General features: G+C 44.9%; 1 protein-coding gene across 2 annotated transcripts in view; it reads right to left on the bottom strand.

Annotated features, from left to right (window-relative positions):
- The window catches only part of LOC122813545 (tudor domain-containing protein 5-like), a 981,502-nt gene that overhangs the window by 58,480 nt on the left and 908,127 nt on the right, over positions 1 to 14,895 (bottom strand). The gene's annotated exons all lie outside the window — the stretch shown is intronic.

Below are 14,895 nucleotides of genomic sequence, written 5' to 3'. Positions count from 1 at the left end.
TGTAATTATTTGTATAATAGAACAGAAGAAATAAGGGTGAACAACATGCTGATCAAACTCAGATTTACTTTTAAATCTATGTTTGTTGTATATTTAGCTCTATGCATGCCCTGTCAGTCATTTTATGTTGGTAAAACAACCAGAGAGCTTTACAAGAGAATATATGAGCACAAATATGCAGTATCAGTTGGTAATGACAAAAAATGGTTTTAAGCAAGCATTATATTTCATCCAAATGTAAAGTGGATTTTAAATGTATTGTTTTAGATTATGTTGCAGGGTATGACAATACATTTGATGTTGAGGAAGAATTTGGGTGGAAAGAATATTTATAGCAACTTAAACTTAATGCTCGTTATCCATCAGGATTAAACAACAGAGAAGAATTTGTTGCTTACCTGAAAAACAAAGGGTTAAAGCACTGCACTATTTTAATCACATGACTAGGTATTATATAAATGCTCGGTGATGCTAAATGTATTCAGTCTGAAGAAGCCTCAAGGTTAGAGACGAAAGCAACAACTGGATATTTATTTTATTGTTTTTGTTTTGTGACTATTAAATAAGTTCTATGTTTTCCTACTCAGCTGTTTTTGGTTTTTCATGTTTTGGATATAACAGCTTTACCTTTGAATGAACTACACATAAAATTTTAATTCAGGAACAGAACACTAAAAATTAAGTGCTTTCATCCCGTTCCTGTTCAGGACTTCATCAGAAAGTACAGTTTTGTACCTACCATAAATGTAGATGTTCGAAGATCCACATTGCTGCAGTCCTTACACTTGGGGTAGTCCGCTGTCCTCAGTCGGCCCGAATATCAAAGTATAAGGCTGACGTCGGTCAAGGCGCATTTGACTGACATCAGGACGTCAGGGTACAAATGCGCATGACCGACGTCATATCCTCAGTCTTTTCTTGCCCCAGATGTCAGAAGACCCTAAAAATAAAGGTCAAAACCAAAAGACAGCAAACCAACAACCAACCATCCTAGCACTAAAAATATGTACAATATATACAATAGACAATATACACCCAATTGACCACCCAACCCACACAACCGCCTCTAACTACAGAGGGGAAGGAGGGAGGGTAAATTGGACTGCAGCAATGTGGATCTTCGAACATCTACATTTATGGTAGGTACAAAACTGTACTATGTTCTTCATCTCACATTGCTGCAGTCCTTACACTTGGGTAGAATCCCAAAGCAGAGGTAAGGGAGGATGGCCAAATTATAAGGAAGCAGGAGCTGCCAAAATGCCCTGCAAAACAGCAGTGGCAAAACCAGCCCTGGATTTAGAATAAAGTGGTAGGTGATAATGCCTGGAAAAGGTATGCACTGAACTCCAAGTAGCTGCCTCCAAAATATCCTTAGTTGCCACCCCTCTCAAAAAAGCTGTTGAAGTGGCAGTAGCCCTAGTGGAATGAGGCCTAATCCCAGCTGGAACTTCCTTGCCATGATGGGAATAACAGAAAGCAATGCAAAACCCAATCCACTTAGAAATAGTTTGTTTTGACACAGGCTTGCCCTGAGAACTCAAAGCAAAAGAAACAAATAACTGCTGAGACTGCCTGAACCCTTTAGTTCTGTCCAAATAATATCGCAACTGCCTGTGTACATCTAAAGTGTGCAAAATCTTTTCCCTTTATTTTGGGGATTTGCATAAAAGGTAGGCAAATGAATAGTTTGGTTTAAAGCCACACTAGAAACCACTTTAGGCATAAAGGAAGGATTAGTACGTAAAGATACCCTATCCTTATGGAAAATTAAGAAAGGCTCAACTGCCATAAGGGCCTGCAACTCAGAAACCCTTCTTGCAGAGGTAATAGCCAACAAAAAAGCAGTCTTCCATGATAAAAACTTTAATTCAGCAGTAGCTGCAGGCTCAAAAGGTTGTAGAGTGAGTTTCTCCAACACAAAATTGAGATCCCAAGCAGGAGTAGGAGCTCTTCGTGGGGTCTTATATTCTTTGCCCCTCTAAGAAATTGCTTGAACAAAGGATGAGAAAACAATGGTGGGTCACAATCATAGTGAGCCGAAATTGCTGCAGCATGAACCTTAATAGAAGAGAAGGACAAACCTTTGTCCAGTAACTCAGTAAGATATTGAAGAGCCACACTTAAATTAGGCTCAGAAACATCAAAATCCTTTGCTGCACTCCAAAATAAAAATCTCTTCCATTTTCTGCGTACACTTTCCTTGTACTAGGCCTTCTAGCTTCCAAAATAACATTCAAAACTTGCTGTGGAAGTGGAGGCCCACTATGGTTCAAAACAGAATATGCCAGGCTGTTAGGTGCAGAGAGTGAAGCTTGACATTGAGCAAATGACTGTCCTCCTGAGACAACAGGTGTGGAATCGAAGGCAAAGGCCATGGAGGCTTCCGTGCCAGGCTCCTCAGTAATGGGTACCAATGCTGTCGAGGCCAATCTGGAGCTATCAAAATCATCCTTGGCTTGTCTTGTCTGGCCTTTAGTAGTACCTTTGGGAGGAGAGGCAGAGGCGGAAAGGCATACACATGAAGATTGCTCCAATTGAAAGAAAGAGCATCCACTCTCCAAGCTGTGGGATGAAACCTTTTGTGCAAAACTTTGGCAGCTGGTGGTTTAGTGGGGAAGCGAACAGATCTATGTCTGGAGTTCCCCATGACACTGTCAATTTCTGAAATACATGAGGATCCAATTTCCACTCGTGGGGATCCATAATTTGTCTGCTCAACACATCTGCTAAGGAGTTCTGTGCTCCCGGCAGAAACCTTGCCTGAAGATTTAGCTGTAAACTGAGAGCAGTCTCCCACAAAATCATCGCTTGCCTGCATAGAGGATAAGAATGTGTTCCGCTTGCTTGTTGATGTACCACATGACAGTTGTGTTGTCTGTTAGAATCAACACCTGCCCTGGAAGAAGTAAATCCTTGAAAGCTATTAATGCAAACTGGACTGCTAACATCTCTTTCAAGTTGATATGTAGATGTTGTAGTCTGGCAGGCCACTTGTCTTGTATCCACTTTCCATTCAGATGAGCTCCCCAAGCTTTGTCTGAGGCATCTGTCGTTAGAATCTGACTCGCCTCTGGCCGGGTCACAGAGAGTCCCTTGTTTAGGTGACATTCCTGAGCCCACCACAAAAATTCCTTTTGAATGCAAGGTATTATTTGAATGACAGTGTCCAAATCCTGGCAGTGCTGTGTCCATACATTTTGAGATACCATTGTAGCTTCCTCATATGCAGTTTGGCATTGGGAAGCACCAGAATACAAGATGCCATGAACCCTAAGGCTTGAAGGACTGTCCTTGCAGTCAGCCCGGACTGATGAGACAACTGATGAAAGTAAAGGGAAAGATTCTTTTGTTTGTCCGGGGTCAAAAAGGCCATCTGGGATGCTGTATTCAGTCTCACACCCAGAAAGCACATGTCTTGAGAGGGTACTAGACTGGACTTTATTTCGTTCACAGAATACCCCAGGCATCTTAGCACTGCTATCACATAATCCAAATGATGAAGAAGCTCGTCCCTTCCTTGAGCCAGAATCAGGCAATCATCCAAATAGGGATAAATCTGTATACCTTTTAACCTGAGGAAAGCTATCACCGGAGCCAGAACCTTCGTGAACACTCTGGGCGCAGTAGATAAGCCAAAGGGCAATGCAGAGAACTGATAATGAGAAGTCCCAGCTCGAAAACGCAGATACTTCCTGCAACTCAGTCTGATAGGAACATGAAGATAAGCCTCCTTGAGATCTAAAGTTACCATCCAATGATCTTTGCCCAGCAGAGGTAAAAGCTGCTGTAACGTCAACATTTTGAACTTGGGAATGTCCAGATAAGTGTTGAGGATAGATAAGTCCAAAATTGGTCTCCACGTGTTCCCTTTCTTCGGTACTAGGAACAGGCGAGAATAAAATCCTAGGCCCACTTCTGGCATAGGGACCGGCTGAATGGCCCCTATTTGGAGTAACAGAGAAATTTGCTTGTGAGCCTCTATTCTTTGTGGAGGAGGAACGTCTGGCATGCCTTTGAAAGGAGGCAAGGTATGGAAATAAAACCTGTAACCGTGGTGTATGATATCCAATACCCATCTGTCTTGGGTAATTAAACTCCAATTTTCTTTGAAAAGTGCCAACCTTCCTCCCAAAGGTGCTGCCAGACGAGAAGGCTCTGGCAGCTGAAAAGGAAGGTCATTGAGTCTGTTTACGAAAGGACTGACCCCTGCCCTCACCTGAAGACTGTGCAGGAGAACTCCCTGTTCTAGGCCTGAAAGAACCCTGAGCTCTGCCCCTACCACGTCTAGATCTACCCCTAGACTGGGAATCATAAGAAGGATACATCCACCCCTTAGTAGGCCAATTTCTACTAAACTTTGGAGGCTGAACCTGCAAAAAATCTTTAACAGTCTGCATAGACTTAGCCTTGTCTTCCATTTTCTTTAAAACTGTCTCAACAGGAGAACCAAACAACACATCAGATTGTAAAGGAGCATCTAAAATCCTTGTTTTAACATGGTCAGATAAATTCTGATCCCTCAGCCAGGCGTGCCTGCGAAGAACTGTCCCAGTGGCAGCCACCCTAGACGAGGCCTGTACAGCATCAAAACCACATTGCAAAGAATGCTTACCCACCTGTTCAGAAACATGTACTAAATCTTGCAACTCTTTACAATCAATACCTTCCGCCAGAGCATCAACCTTAGACTTCAATTGTGAAAGGAGATAGTTTTGGTATTTTAACATGTGAAACTGGCAATTCAAAGCCCTCATAGCTAGAGTGGAAGAAGTATAAACTTTCTTTCCCCATCTATCCAAAGCCTTGGCCTCTTTGTCTGAAGGAACCGGATTCTTGACAACAGAAGCCTTAACACCTCTAGGCCCCTGACTAACAGTTTCTGGGTCTGCCCTAGGACTCTTAAAAAGATACTTATGAGCTTCAGGCACCCTGTAATATCTATCAGGTTTAACAGGAGCAGGAGGCAAAGAGTCAGGATTAAGAGAAGCCTCTGCAAAAACATCTTCCACCACATCTAAAACAGGAGGTATAGCCAAAGGCCTATGCTGGGGTAAAAACAAAAATTCCCTAAGCCTTTTCCTGGAATCAGAGAAGTCCTGACCTTCCCACTTAAAATGCTCCCTCATAGAATGAAGAGTTTCTGAAAAGAAAAATCCTCAGGAGGAGAAGCAGAAGGAGTAGAATCATCCACATCAGAGTCAGAATAAGGAGAATACTCCTGCAAGTCTTCAGCCGAAGACTCTGAAACATCCGAAGCCTGCTCAAAACTCCCTGGCTCAGGCTCCACCCTAGGTCTCTTATCAGGAGGGGGCAAAGAACCCCTAATCAAAGTAATCAAATCTTCTGCCATTTTAAGCATATGCTTCTTGGGCACAGTTCCTGAAGAACTAGGGGTGACACCAACTGAAGCTAAACCTGGCCTGCCTCTGGGAGAAGCCTTGGCAACAGAAGGAGAGGGCCTAACCACCCTAGGAAGGGAGGGGAGTAAAGTAACCTGAGAAGCCCCTTCAGCCTGACCTGCCTCCTGAGAGGCCACATCCTGCAATAACAAAGTCTCTCCCTGTGAACCCAAAGAAATCTCCAGTGGAACCACCGGCTCCACCGACACCTCTAAAGAACCGGCGTCCGGTACAGACGGTTCTTCCAGCCTAGGCTTAACTGCTTTGTCCTTGCGCTTCTTCGAAGAAGCGGGCGTCGGAGCATCCGACGGCATTTTATAATTGCACCGCTTCCCAAAGACTAACCTGGCACAATCCAACCTTCTCTTTATAGTGCGTTTATTGAATCTAGCACAAGAGCGACAGCCAACAACGTCGTGCTCAGGCCCTAAACAAGGAATACACAAAGTATGATAATCTCTATGCGGTATCTGTTTCCCACAAGAAATGCAATTATTCACTTTTTCTGACATCCGGTAAACCACTGAGGCAAGAAAAAACTAAAATATTCCCCAACGGGGTACTTAGCTAACTTTGACTCGGTCTGAAACTTCGAAATCGAAAAATCTCAGAACGCCAACCGGCACTTGCAATGCTGCTTCTGCATCGGACCATGCGGCAAAAAAGACTGAGGATATGACGTCGGTCATGCGCATTTGTACCCTGACATCCTGATGTCAGTCAAATGCGCCTTGACCGACGTCAGCCTTATACTTTGATATTCGGGCCGACCGAGGACAGCGGACTACCCCAAGTGTAAGGACTGCAGCAATGTGAGATGAAGAACATCCAATTACACTATCAAGACACCTTTTAATGTTTTAAAGTGACACATTACCTTGCAAAATTCGTGAATACTAGAAGAAAACATACATAATAACAGTATATTACAATACCAAATATACCTTATTAGATGTCAAAATCCATTCACATGCATCCTGAACAGGAACAGGACGAAAGCGCTTAACCAACATTTGTACACTGAGTTTTTAAGTACAACTTTTAGTATTCTGTTCATGAATTAAAATTTGGTGTTTTTAACATCACAATGTTTGGACTGATTTTCAACAGTCCCAGAAGCTGTGGGAAAAAAGTTATGTACTCACCATAACATTCCATTTGAGTAGCTGTACTTCATTTGTCTTCAACCTGTGGGTATTTGGATCCGGATCAAATCAGAGACAGATGCACACTAGCATCTGATCTGAGCTCCAAGCTACTCCCCTTACCCACAATGCCCCTCTGTTTCCTTCCTTCCCTCAGATCGAGTTTGCTGTATCAGAAAACATAAGCCCGACCCAAAAGGACCTTACCACTAAAAGCTCCCAGAAACCTAAGCCAAGCATAACCAGGAGAGACACCAGCATGCACCTCTCTCATATATCAGGACAGGACAATAGTGATACGGTCAGGGGGAAGAAGGGGGGATGGTTGAGGACAAATGAAGTACAACAACTCAGATGGAAAGTTATGGTGAGTACATAACTTCTTTATCTGAAGTAGTTTACTTCATTTGGTCTTCAACCTGTGGGACAGAGTCCCCAGCTACCAACATCTGGGTGGCCCTCATGGAAGGATATTTTGGAATATCATAGAGCCAGAGGATGCCCTACTCCTGTATACAATGTCCAATTTGTAATGGGATATTAAAGGTATGAGATGAGGACCAAGTAGCTGAAGAACAAATGTCATCCAGCAACACTCTAGACCAGAAGGCCGCTGAAGTTGCCACAGACCTAGTGGAATGGGCTTTAATCTGACCCGGAGGGGAAATGCCTTTATCAGAATATGCCTGGATGATACATTGGGAAATCCAGCGAGCAATGGTGACTTTAGAAATAGGTTTGCCTAGGAATGGTTTGGAATAAGATACAAAAAGCTGGTCTTATTTACGGAAGGATTTCGTTTTGTGTAAATAAAACCTCAGTTGTCTATGTAAATCCAACAGATATAACTTGTATTCACCCCTGTTTTGGGAATTTGGAAAGAAAATAGGAAGATTAATTGATTGATTAATATTGGTTTCCAAAGCCACTTTAGGAAGAAAGGAAGGGTTAGTGCGCAGGGAAACCCTATCCTTATGAAAAACCATGTAAGGAACTTTAATGGATAAGGCTTGATGTTCGGATACCCTCCTGACAGATGTGATAGCCACCAAAAATGCAGTTTTCCAAGAAAGGAAATGTAAACCTACTGATGCCGCTGGCTCAAAGGAAGTGGAGACTAGAGCTTGCAGAACAAAGGTGAGATTCCAGGGAGGTATTGGATCTTTCACTGGGGGTCGTAACACAAAAGTTCCTTTAAGGAAGGTCTTACAAAGCCTGGAAGAAGCTAAGGAAGCCATGTTTCCCCCCCACATGGAAGTTAAAGATGGCAGCTAGTTGGATTTTAACAGTAGAAGAACTAGCACCTTGGTGAAATATACCAAATAGAAATTCCTGAATAGCCAGAACCGGAGCCGTAAAGGGATCCAAGTTCCACTGACAGGCCCAAATAGAGAAGCTTTTCCATTTGCTATGATATATCTTTCTGGTAGAAGACTTGTGAGCCACCACCAGAATTGCTTTAACCAGAGAGGATAAACCGGGAGTCCTAATCATTACTGGAACGGAAGCAGCCAAGCTGTGAGTTTCAGACTGTCCAGGTCTGGGTGAGGAATCCCTGAGGGGTGAGAAATGAGATTCAGGACCGGATCCAAGATACATGGTGGAACTACTAGGTGAGACCAAAGTGAAGGGAAATAGACTTGGTGAGGCCAGAATGGGGCAATGAGGATTACTGTGCTCGCGAGCCTGTGAGCTTTCTGAAGAAACTTTGCAATGAGGGGTAAGGGGGGGGGTAAGCAATAAAGAAGACCGGGAGGCCAAGCATGAACCAGTGCATCTCTGGGGACTTCCCCCTGAGGGGGGGTTCAGAGCGAAGAACTCGCTGCATTTCACATTGGAAGGAGATGCGAAGAGATCGCAGCAAGGCCGACCCCACTGGAGGAAGATCTGTTCCACTACTGAAGGATTCACAGACCACTCGTGAATCGTCCTGCTGCGCCTGTCCCCCAGAATGCTGGACCATCCCAGAATGTGTGTTGCCACCAGAAAGTGGCCAGTGGAAATCACCCATTCTCACACACTCATGGCTTCTTGACAAAGAGGGTAGGATCTGGTTCTGCCCTGCTTGTTGATATACCAGACTACTGACATGTTGTCTGACTGAATAGCAATAGTCCCTAGAGGAAGATGGGCATGAAGGGCCTTCAACGCTAGAAGAACTGCCATCATCTCCAGGACGTTGATAAGCAAATTCGTCTCGGAAGGGGATCACGTGCCTTGGACTGTCTTTCCTGAGCAATGCCCCTCTCACCCTAGCTGGGATGCATCCATGGTCACTGTGGTTGTGGGAAAGGGTGGAAGAAAGGGACATCCCTGGACAAGTTCTGGGGAAAGAGTACACCAGAGAAGTGACTCTCTGCAAGCCCAGGATATGCGTATCGGATGGGACAAAGGTAGGTTGAGAAGGGACCACTGAACCACTAACGTCCACTGGAGGACTCCCGTGTGAAGAGGTGCGAAGGGTAGAAGATTGATAGTGGCTGCCATGGAACCCAGGGTCTGCAGAACTGTTTCCACTGAGGGGAGGTGAGATTGAAGAATGTAAGAGATGTGAAGCTTCAGATTGCTTACTCTTTCTGGGATGAGATAGACTTTCAATTGTATGGTACCTAGCCGAGCTCCAATGAAGTCTAAGCTCTACACTGGAGTCAGTGACGATTTGCTGAGGTTGATTGTAATGCCTAGTCTGTTTGCTAGAAGAAGGAAGTAATCCCTGGCATGGCATAGTATATGCTTGGTAGGGGCAGCAAGGAGCCAATCTTCCAGGTAGGGATAAACCTAGATTCCCTGAAGCCTCAGGTGGGCCGCTACCACTGCCATGACTTTGGTGAACACCCGGGGGCTGTGGTGAGACCAAAGGGTAGGGCTCTGAACTGATAATGCTCAGCCCCAGCCGTAAACGAAGAAACCTGCGGGAGTGCCTGTTCATTCTGATATGATAGCACACATCCTGGAGGTCGAATGAGCACATCCAATCCTCTGCTTGTAGACAGGGCAGAATGGACTGAAGCATGACCATCTGGAATTTCTCCTTGGCTACTGACAGGTTCAAAGTGGAAAGATCCAGAATGGGTCTTAGGTCCCCCGTTTTCTTTGGCACTAAAAAGAACCTGGAATAGGTGCCCAATCCAGACTGGTCTGGGGGACAGTTTGGATGACTTGTTTTCATAGCAGCTTTTCTATCTCTAGTGCTGCTTCCTCCCTTTGTGTGGGTGGAACGTCTGGGAGGAGTTTTGGTAGGGGAGGGTCCCTTTCAAAAAGGCCTTACACAGTTTATGTGACATCAGAAAAGACCCATCAAAACCAATATGAAAAGTGGATATTGCAGCTAGATGTACTCTTATGGCGGAAGCCGAAGAACCAGAATGATAAAGTCATGCCAGAAATTCTAAAACTTTAACCACAGGTGCTGCATAAGGGTCAAGAGCCCATCTGGCAAAAAGTTCCCATTTATTATGGTACAGTTTTCTAGCTGAAGGCTTGTGATGAGCTAAAATGATTTGTCAGACCAGTGATGTGAGAGAAGAAAGCATGGCAATCATTGGAATTGGAGAAGCCATGCAGTGAGCTTGAGATGCTGGAGATTCGGATGAATCATCCTTTCTGAGTGAGAAAGCAGATCTGGAATTGGGACTAGAATCCAAGGTTTCTGAAGTAGATGAGGCCAAATGAAAGGAAACCATACCTGTTGAGGCCAGAATGGGGCAATGAGGATTATTTTGTTCTTTGACCTCTTGGCTTTCTTTAGAAACTGACTTATCATAGGAGTGGGAGTAAAGGCATACAGAAGACCGGGGGGGACCAATCGGTGAGAAAAGCATCTCTGGATGACTCCCTCTGAGAGGGAATTAGGGCAACGTAACTGCTGCACTAGTTGTTCAGGGGGGACGCAGACAGGTTGAAGAAAGGCTGGCTCCAGTGGCAAAAAATCTTTTCCATCACTGTTGGATTTAGAGACCACTCATGAGGCATCAGGACAGTTCTCCTCAGCTTATCAGCTATCCACTCTCTGGAATGTGCATTGCTGTTAGAAAGAAGTTGGAAGAAATCGCCCATTGCCAAACTCTGAGGGCTTCTCAACAAAGAGGATAAGATTTGGTTCTCCCTTGCTTGTTTATATACCAGACTACTGACATGTTTTCCTTCCGAATTGTCACTGTTCCCAAGGGGAGGGCATCCTGAAATGCTTGCACTGCCCTCATCTCCAGAACACTGATGGGCAAATTGGCCTCTGTTTGAGACCATGTACCCTGGACTGTCCTTCCTAGATAATGCCCCCCACCTTATCTGGGAAGCATCTGTGGTCACTATGGCTTGGGGCTACAGGAGAAGGAATGGGTGGGCCTGAAAGGATTTTGTTGGAATGGAGTCACCAAGACAGATCTTGTTTGCAATGACTGGTGATCAAGATGTGATGGGACATCGGTTGATTCAGTAATGACCACTGGGAAGCTAGAAGCCACTGAAGAATCCGCACGTGATATCTGGCTATGGGAACTATGGTAATAGAGGCCGCCATCGACCCTAGCACTTGCAGAATGAGCTTTGCTGGAACACTTCTATTCTGAAAAATGTGGTTACTTGTGATCTGATTTTCTGGAATCTTTCTAATGGGAATGATGCTATTCCTGTGACCACGTTTAATAGGGCTCCAATAAATTCCAGCTGTTGAGTGGGTTCCAGATGTGACATTTCGTAATTTACTGTGATACTTAAGGTAGTACAAAGATGAAGGGTGAAATCTATTGCTCTTATGAGCTGATGCATGGTGGTAGCAGTAACGAGACAGCCGTCGAGATATGGAAAAACTCAAAATCCTTGCAGTCTGAAATGAGCTGCTACCACTGCCATGCATTTGGTGAACACCCTGGGGGCTGTGGTGAGACCAAAGGGCAGTGCTTTGAACTGATAGTGACTGGCTCCCAGCCTGAAGCGCAGGAATCTTCTGGAATGTTTGTCTATTCTTATGTGATAAAACGCATCCTGAAGATCTATTGAGCACATCCAATCATCTTTTTCCAAGAACGGAAGAACTGACTGTACTGATACCATCCAGAACTTGTTTTGTTGAACTGACTTTCTGAACTGGCTGAGATCCAAGATCGGTTTCTAGTCCCATGTCTTTCTGGGCACTAAAAAGAATCTTGAGTAAAATCTGTATTTTTTCTGGTCTAGGGGAACTTCTTGGATGACTCTTTTGTCGAGCAGTTTTCAAATTTCTATGACTGCCGCCTCCCTGTGACTGGGTGGAATGCCTGTGAGTCTTTTTTGTATTTTTGGGTTGGTTGTAAGGGGAATGACGTAACCACTGGAAATGATCCCATACACCCATTTATGTGTAATCATTTGTAGCCAGGCAGATTGGTGAAGGGATAATCTTCCCCCGACTGCCTCCAGAGGAAGGCAATTGGGCCTCTGTTCAGAAGCTCTGGTAGTAGTTACCAGAGAAGGAATCTCTAGACCCCTAGTTCTGCAAGCCACTTCTTCCTCTAGAATGGTGTCTTCCACTGCTACCTCAACCTCTGCCCCAGGAAAAGTCCTTGCCGCGCGAGTCCTGGAAAGGCCTTGGGTCTTTTTGAACCTTAGCCTCCCACTTCACTAGCTCCTAAAGTAGGGTCACTAAGGAGTGGAGAAGCATACTACCACAGCTGAAAGAGTCTTCCCATCTTTCTCACATCTGGCTAGTGTGGCTTTCACTTTAGGCCCAAACAGGGATGATCCGTCAAATGGAGCATTGAAGAATGAAGATTTAAATTGCTCTGTCAAAGTTACACAAGCACATCCAGGCGTCTCTCCTAATGGCTAAGCCTGAACCCGCTGCTCTTGTCATCCTTTCAGCTGCGTGAGCAATAAGCCTCATGGACGAGTTGGCAATCGATTCAAGGGTGGTGAGTTGAGAGGTAACTTTGTCCCAAATCCCTTGAGCTACTGCTGCTGTGAGAGTATCTGAAAGTTCTTTGATTAGATCTCTCTGCAACCTGGTGAAGTGTGCCATGTAATTCAAAGACCTGGGAGTGAAGGTCGATGAAGCATAAACATGCTTCCCAAATCTATCCATAGTCCTAGACTCCTTGTTAGGAGGATGGATAGTAGGACACTCTTCCGCAAGCTCCTTTTTTGTGGTTGCTGCTATCACCATGCATCAACTTGGATACCCTTGGCCCAATTTTGTTCATACTTAGGGGCAGATATAATTCCGTCAGGTCTCTTGGGGATCGGTTCAGTGGAGTCGGGAGTCTGGAATCTTCCAGGTCCACTGAGTGATAAGTTTAATAAGCTCGGCTTGTCAGCGGGCGGAGAGATACAAGAGGTAGACAGCCGAGTATGAAAAGCCTCCAGGTAAACAGATTCTTCTCAGGAAAGCTGAAGGGAGGTCCAGCCACCCCTCTGTTTCAGGATTTCTAGGATGTCCCCGAGGAATCATCATCAGGGTGTGACTTTGGGGAACTTTCTCCTTCATCAGAATTGGTGTCCTCCGTGAAAGACACTTCGGGAAGAAGTCTTTCCTCTTGCACTTTTTCTTTGCAGGTACTTCCTCGGTGGGATGGTCCAGGGAAGTATCTAAAGAGGAAACCACCAAGGTGGGTCATTCCTGAGGCTTTTGTGCCCCCTGTCCCAGGGAGGAGACTGGAGGATGTTCCGGTTGAGGGGATAAGGATAATACCTGGCCTGACAGGGGTGGCAAGGACAGTATGTTCACTATGGACAAAGCCTTCTCCAGGATTCGAAAGGCTGTCCCCCCCCCATAGAGGGACGGGAGCCTGGAACCAAAGAAGACTCCTTGGGAACTGTGGTCCCATGCTGCACAGAGGAAGCTGTCTCTGAAGCAGCAGCCTGGGTTGAGCTTATGACTGCTGAAGCACCAAGGGGCATGGACGGCTCCAAAATAATCGACGCCAAACCCTGCCCCCCAGAACCAGTAATGAAGCCTCGACCCTGGCAGATCTCTGGTTTTGACAAACCAGAAGAGCTTAAGGTGATCCTCGGTTCTGGAGAAGAAAGTCTAGCTGGCAATGAGACAGTTGGAGCTGGGTAGGTCAGTGCCAGGGGCTCCAAAGGCTCAGTAGGAATTGGAGGAGGAATCCGTGTCAGTCTCAATGAAGGACTGGTTCAGGTGCCACGTTGGCTTGGAACTGAAGGTGGATAAAATCCTCTTGCTGTCAAGAGCTGATCAACCATGTCAAGAGCTGATCAATGTCTTAATCCGAAAGACTCTTAGTGGATCGAATGGGCAAAACCGATGGGAGACCTGGGAGGTCTTGATTCCATGAATGGACTGGGTGGCCTATCAGCAAAAGGATCTACTGTGGGTGAATGTTTGGTCCTTGGTATGGTTATAATAGTAGACTGCTTCGGTACCGATGAAACCACTGGTACTGAAGCTCCCGATGTCTATTCTGAAGATTTTATTGAGGTGGAATCGTCTTTCCAAAGAAGCTGTCAACACCAAAGGTTGTCTGGTCAATTTTGAAAACAGTTCCGCGGAGCTTTTTGGAAAAGAATAGAATGACGAACTGGGTTCAGTTCTCACAGCAGAAATGGCATCGTCAAATTCTTCTTTCAGAAGTCCTTTTAAGATTAACTTGTTTTTCTGCTCAGTTACAGTTCTGGCAGAGAAACCATGACAGATTGCGCAGTCCTCCTGGAGGTGGACCCTGCCAAGGCAGTATACAAAAAAAAATGCCCATCGGAATTGGGCATTTTTCTCTTGCACTTTCAGCATCTCTTGAAGCCAGAGGTGCCCTTAGCAGTCTTGTCTGCCATGCTAGGAAGAAAAAGCAGCCTGGCACACGAAAACACACACACACAGGAAAGGATAGGGGGAACTTAAAAAGGCTCCTCTCCTATTTTTTTAATAAAAACAGAAAAGAGAAAGGTGTAGAATTACCAGGAATGGTAATTAAGAAAATACAGTAATGGTAATTGAAGGGAAAGATAGTAACAGTAATGGTACAGAAAAAGGCTACCTAACGGTAGAAAGGAAGAAAGAGGAAAGACACTCACATGCACATTTAAAAGCTAGATACAGGAGCGGGTAGAAAAAGAGGAAGAATGGAGAACTTTATAGAAAAAATGAGAAATATGGAAAAAACTTATCGAAATACAGCCAAAGCTTGAGAGAGAGGTTGGACGTATCTGACAAAAAAGCGGCAAACGAGATCTGAGGTAATTTACAGAGGAGCATCATGGGTACAGCCTAGCTCAAGAGTTTTTGGAAGGCGCGAGCTGAAATAAACAGCTGAGTTGATTCCAAGGCTCAGAACTGATCCCACAGTCAAGGATTATGTGAAGATTGACAACATCAGATTATTAGCTTAGGATTTAGATTTTCAGGGCAAGTTTGAGAC

This window comes from Protopterus annectens, chromosome 10.part0 (assembly GCF_019279795.1).
Source record: "Protopterus annectens isolate FY-2018-M chromosome 10.part0, PAN1.0, whole genome shotgun sequence".
Classification (NCBI taxonomy): Eukaryota; Metazoa; Chordata; order Ceratodontiformes; family Protopteridae; genus Protopterus; species Protopterus annectens.
This window is presented reverse-complemented; position numbering and strand designations above follow the sequence as displayed.